Here is a 7,293-nt window from a genome sequence, read left to right on the forward strand (position 1 = left end):
TCACACTCAGTCTCTAATTGTCATGTAATAATGCACCAAAACCACAGCTCCCTTTCCACATCCAGGCCCCACAGAACTTTCCATGGTTTACCCCAGACGCTTCACATGCACTAGTTCAATCCATTGACGACACGTCGACCCCAGTATACCACATCGTTCCCATTCACTCTATTCCTTGAACACCTCTCACCCTCCTGCATGTATATACATACATGTCCACACACGCAAATATAAATACCTATACATATCAATGTACACATATATATACACATGTACATAATTCATACTGTCTGGCCTTATTTGTTTCCCATCGCCACCTCGCCACACATGGAATAACATCCCCCTCCCCCCATCATGTGTGCGAGGTAGCGCTAGGAAAAGACAACAAAGGCCCCATTCGTTCACACTTAGTCTCTAATTGTCATGTAATAATGCACCAAAACCACAGCTCCCTTTCCACATCCAGGCCCCACAGAACTTTCCATGGTTTACCCCAGACGCTTCACATGCACTAGTTCAATCCATTGACGACACGTCGACCCCAGTATACCACATTGTTCCCATTCACTCTATTCCTTGAACACCTCTCACCCTCCTGCATGTATATACATACATGTCCACACACGCAAATATAAATACCTATACATATCAATGTACACATATATATACACATGTACATAATTCATACTGTCTGGCCTTATTTGTTTCCCATCGCCACCTCGCCACACATGGAATAACATCCCCCTCCCCCCATCATGTGTGCGAGGTAGCGCTAGGAAAAGACAACAAAGGCCCCATTCGTTCACACTTAGTCTCTAATTGTCATGTAATAATGCACCAAAGCCACAGCTCCCTTTCCACATCCAGGCCCCACAGAACTTTCCATGGTTTACCCCAGACGCTTCACATGCACTAGTTCAATCCATTGACGACACGTCGACCCCAGTATACCACATTGTTCCCATTCACTCTATTCCTTGAACACCTCTCACCCTCCTGCATGTTCAGGCCCCGATCATTCAAAATCTTTTTCACTCCATCTTTCCACCTCCAATTTGGTCTCCCACTTCTCCTCGTTCCCTCCACCTCTGACATATATATCCTCTTGGTCAATCTTTCCTCACTCATTCTCCCCATGTGACCAAACCATTTCAAAACACCCTCTTCTGCTCTCTCAACCACACTCTTTTTATTTCCACACATCTCTCTTACCCTCACATTACTTACTCGATCAAACCACCTCACACCACATATTGTCCTCAAACATCTCATCTCCAGCACATCCACCCTCCTACGCACAACTCTATCCATAGCCCACGCCTCGCAACCATACAACATTGTTGGAACCACTATACCTTCAAACATACCCATTTTTGCTTTCCGAGATAATGTTCTCGACTTCCACACATTCTTCAAGGCTCCCAGAATTTTCGCCCCCTCCCTCACCCTATGATTCACTTCCACTTCCATGGTTCCATCCGCTGCTAGCTCCACTCCCAGGTATCTAAAACACACTTCCTCCAGTTTTTCTCCATTCAAACTTACCTCCCAATAGACTTGACCCTCAACCCTACTGTACCTAATAACCTTGCTCTTATTCACATTTACTCTTAACTTTCTTCTTTCACACACTTTACCAAACTCAGTCACCAGCCTCTGCAGTTTCTCACATGAATCAGCCACCAGCGCTATATCATCAGCGAATGACAACTGACTCACTTCCCATGTTCTCTCACCCACAACAGACTGCATACTTGCCCCTCTTTCCAAAACTCTTGCATTCACCTCCCTAACAAACCCATCCATAAACAAATTAAACAACCATGGAGACATCACACACCCCTGCCGCAAACCTACATTCACTGAGAACCAATCACTTTCCTCTCTTCCTACACGTACACATGCCTTACATCCTCGATAAAAACTTTTCACTGCTTCTAACAACTTGCCTCCCACACCATATACTCTTAATACCTTCCACAGAGCATCTCTATCAACTCTATCATATGCATTCTCCATATCCATGAATGCTACATACAAATCCATTTGCTTTTCTAAGTATTTCTCACATACATTCAAAGGTAAGGTGAGTGGGGGAGGAATGGGATGTATTTAGAGAAGCAGTGATGGCTTGTGCAAAAGGTGCTTGTGGCATGGGAAGCGTGGGAGGTGGGTTGATTAGAAAGGGTAGTGAGTGGTGGGATGAAGAAGTAAGATTATTAGTGAAAGAGAAGAGAGAGGCATTTGGACAATTTTTGTAGGGAAAAAATGCAAATGAGTGGGAGATGTATAAAAGAAAGAGACAGGAGAGGAGGTCAAGAGCAAGAAAGGTGCAAGACGTGAAAAAGAGGGCAAATGAGAGTTGGGGTGAGAGAGTATCATTAAATTTTAGGGAGAATAAAAAGATGTTCTGGAAGGAAGTAAATAAAGTACGTAAGACAAGGGAGCAAATGGGAACTTCAGTGAAGGGGGCTAATGGGGAGGTGATAACAAGTAGTGGTGACGTGAGTAGGAGTTGGAGTGAGTATTTTGAAGGTTTGTTGAATGTGTTTGATGACAGAGCGGCAGATATAGGGTGTTTTGGTCGAGGGGTGTGCAAAGTGAGAGGGTTAGGGAAAATGATTTGGTAAACAGAGAAGAGGTAGTAAAAGCTTTGCGGAAGATGAAAGCCGGCAAGGCAGCAGGTTTGGATGGTATTGCAGTGGAATTTATTAAAAAAGGGGGTGACTGTATTGTTGACTGGTTGGTGAGGTTATTTAATGTATGTATGATTCATGGTGAGGTGCCTGAGGATTGGCGGAATGTGTGCATAGTGCCTATTGTACAAAGGCAAAGGGGATAAGAGTGAGTGCTCAAATTACAGAGGTATAAGTTTGTTGAGTATTCCTGGTAAATTATATGGGAGGGTATTGATTGAGAGGGTGAAGGCATGTACAGAGCATCAGATTGGGGAAGAGCAGTGTGGTATCAGAAGTGGTAGAGGATGTGTGGATCAGGTGTTTGCTTTGAAGAATGTATGTGAGAAATACTTAGAAAAGCAAATGGATTTGTATGTAGCATTTATGGATCTGGAGAAGGCATATGATAGAGTTGATAGAGATGCTCTGTGGAAGGTACTAAGAATATATGATGTGGGAGGCAAGTTGTTAGAAGCAGTGAAAAGTTTTTATCGAGGATGTAAGGCATGTGTACGTGTAGGAAGAGAGGAGAGTGACTGGTTCTCAGTGAATGTAGGTTTGCGGCAGGGGTGTGTGATGTCTCCATGGTTGTTTACTTTGTTTATGGATGGGTTTATTAGGGAGGTGAATGCAAGAGTTTTGGAAAGAGGGGCAAGTATGAAGTCTGTTGGGGATGAGAGAGCTTGGGAAGTGAGTCAGTTGTTGTTCGCTGATGATACAGCGATGGTGGCTGATTCATGTGAGAAACTGCAGAAGCTGGTGACTGAGTTTGGTAAAGCGTGTGAAAGAAGAAAGTTAAGAGTAAATGTGAATAAGAGCAAGGTTATTAGGTACAGTAGCGTTGAGGGTCAAGTTAATTTGGAGGTAAGTTTGAATGGAGAAAAACTGGAGGAAGTAAAGTGTTTTAGATATCTGGGAGTGGATCTGGCAGCGAATGGAACCATGGAAGCAGAAGTGAATCATAGGGTGGGGGAGGAGGTGAAAATCCTGGGAGCCTTGAAGAATGTGTGGAAGTCGAGAACATTATCTCTGAAAGCAAAAATGGCTATGTTTGAAGCAATAGTGGTTCCAACAATGTTGTATGGTTGCGAGGCATGGGCTATGGATAGAGTTGTGCGCAGGAGGGTGAATGTGCTGGAAATGAGATGTTTGAGGACAATATGTGGTGTGAGGTGGTTTGATCGAGTAAGTAATGTAAGGGTAAGAGAGACGTGTGGAAATAAAAAGAGCATGGTTGAGAGAGCAGAAGAGGGTGTTTTGAAATGGTTTGGGCACATGGAGAGAATGAGTGAGGAAAGATTGACCAAGAGGATATATGCGTCGGAGGTGGAGGGAATGAGGAGAAGTGGGAGACCAAATTGGAGGTGGAAAGATGGAGTGAAAAAGATTTTGAGTGATCAGGGCCTGAACACGAAGGAGGGTGAAAGGCGGGCAAGGAATAGAGTGAATTGGATCGATGTAGTATACCGGGGTCGACGTGCTGTCAATGGATTGAATCAGGGCATATGAAGCGTCTGGGGTAAACTATGGAAAGTTCTGTGGGGCCTGGATGCGGAAAGGGAGCTGTGGTTTCGGGCGTTATTGCATGACAGCTAGAGACTGAGTGTGAACGAATCTGGCCTTTGTTGTCTTTTCCTAGCGCTACCTCGCACACATGAGGGGGGAGGGAGATGTTATTCCATGTGTGGCGAGGTGGCAATGGGAATGAATAAAGGCAGACAGTGTGAATTGTGTGCATGTGTATATATGTAGGTGTCTCTGTGTGTGCATTGAGATGTATGGGTATGTATATTTGCGTGTGTGGATGTGTATGGGGGTGGGTTGGGCCATTTCTTTCGTCTGTTTCCTTGCGCTACCTCACAAACGCGGGAGACAGCGACAAAGCAAAATAAAAAAATAATAATAAATATTCTTCAAAGCAAACACCTGATCCACACATCCTCTATCACTTCTGAAACCACACTGCTCTTTTCCAATCTGATGCTCTGTACATGCCTTCACCCTCTCAATCAATACCCTCCCATATAATTTACCAGGAATACTCAACAAACTTATACCTCTGTAATTTGAGCACTCACCCTTATCCCCTTTGCCTTTGTACAATGGCATTATGCAAGCATTCCGCCAATCCTCAGGCACCTCATCATGAATCATACATACATCAAATAACCTTACCAACTAGTCAACAATACAGTCACCCCCTTTTTTAATAAATTCCACTGCAATACCATCCAAACCTGCTGCCTTGCCAGCTTTCATCTTCCGTAAAGCTTTTACTACCTCTTCTCTTAATATCAAATAAAAAAAAATAGTGATGACAATTAAGCCACAGCTAGTAACATGTAATGTCTTTGTGACTTTGCCATGGATGGTAGCCTCTGGTTTTGGTAGTGTCAGTAACATCAGGCTACTATTGTGTGTATTGATATCAGTCTTAAGGCGATTGAAAACTACAAGAATATATGTAATGTTAGGGATTACTGTTTTGATCACAGATATACGAAATAAGTATTCATACTACATCGTGAATCTGGCTGCCATTGTGACACTATGTTTGCATCAGATTTTTGCTGAAAGGCAAGAACAGTAAATATGTTTGCTTATCTGTTTCGTTCTGGCAAGCATCATCTGAGATTAAGTAATGGTGTTGCAATACTGAAACCTCATTAATTCCATAACCGAATGTAGTGTACTATCTTACAATATCTTCCTAGAAAATATCATAAATTTGGCAACCGAATTCATGATGTACTATGAATGCTTATTCCATATATCTGTGATCAAAACAGTATTTCCTAAACTATACATATATTCTTTGTTTTCACTTGCCCTAAGACTGATGTTAATATGCACAATCTGTATATTCCTTTACCATTCATTTTCCCCTAAACATCCTAAGACTGATGTTAATATGCATATGTTAAAAATAATGTGAACATGAGTGTGAACTTAGCATATACTGTAAGATTCACTTCAAATATAAAGTCACCACTACAAAAATAATTGGAGCTTGTTTGGGGATATCATTTCAGTCATGTTACATGAAACAACAGCTAGTCAGTTATGCCAACAATTCCTGTTCTAAGACCAATATCATATATCTTTCAATCTATCTCAAAAGAATATGTAATACCATTTGCATAAAATGTAATAAAATTGAATAAATGTTAAATAGCACCATTACTTCTTTTTAAATTGGCTTTTATGTTTCCCTACAACACTTTTAACTATGTTTTGGTACAAACTTCTATACCTAACTGGTGAAGGTATATGCACGTGTTACAGAACTGTTAAGAAACATGAGCACAGTCAAAGATACAGGAGGAGAGCTAAGCAGGAAATTATTAAATGGGGACCTATACAAATCTAATAGAGGATGATACTATCAGGTCCATTATTTGAAAATGACTTTACACACCTCAGTGTTCAAGGAGTGAGTCACATTCACAACTTGACCCTTAGTCTTTACTTTTTCATCTATTTGGATCCTACCATCTACTTTATGATACTATGTCAAACAACATACTAGAAGACTGTCATACAAATTATGCAAGACATAAGCAACTGAAAATAGAACTTCTTACAATGAAATATTACCCAAAATTTACATAATCTACAATCCTTAACATAAATGAGGAAGATTCTATCATCCTATCAAATAGTGTAACTGTCTGTCTTTAGATTCATATACTAAAATGCTTACCAATTATTTACTTTATCTATCTTACTTTGTCGCTGTTTCCCGAGTTAGCAAAGTAACGCAAGGAAACAGACAAGAAAATGGCCCAACCCACCCACATACACATGTATATACATACACGTCCACACACACAAATATACATACCTATACATCTCAACGTATACATATATATACACACAGACATATACATATATACACATGTACATAATTCATACTGTCTGCCTTTATTCATTCCCATCGCCACCCCGCCACACATGAAATAACAACCCCTCCCCCCGCATGTGCGCGAGGTAGCGCTAGGAAAAGACAACAAAGGCCACATTCGTTCACACTCAGTCTCTAGCTGTCATGTATAGTGCACCAAAACCAGAGCTCCCTTTCCACATCCAGGCCACACAGAACTTTCCATGGTTTACCCCAGATGCTTTACATGCCCTGGTTCAATCCATTGAAAGCACGTCGACCCCGGTATTGCACGCCTTTCACCCTCCTGCATGTTCAGGCCTCGATCACTTAAAATCTTTTTCACGCCATCTTGCCACCTCCAATTTGGTCTCCCACTTCTCCTCATTCCCACCATCTCTGACACATATATCCTCTTTGTCAATCTTTCCTCACTCATTCTCTCTATGTGACCAAACCATTTCAAAACACCCTCTTCTGCTCTCTCAACCACACTCTTTTTATTACCACACACCTCTCTTACCCTATCATTACTTACTCGATCAAACCACCTCACACCACATATTGTCCTCAAACATCTCATTTTCCACACATCCACCCTCCTCCGCACAACTCTATCTATAGCCCACACCTCGCAACCATATAAAATTGTTGGAACCACTATTCCTTCAAACATACCCATTTTTGCTTTCTGAGACAATGTTCTCAACTTCCACACATATTTCAACACTC

Source organism: Panulirus ornatus, chromosome 22 (genome assembly GCF_036320965.1).
Source record: "Panulirus ornatus isolate Po-2019 chromosome 22, ASM3632096v1, whole genome shotgun sequence".
In the NCBI taxonomy this organism is placed as follows: domain Eukaryota; kingdom Metazoa; phylum Arthropoda; class Malacostraca; order Decapoda; family Palinuridae; genus Panulirus; species Panulirus ornatus.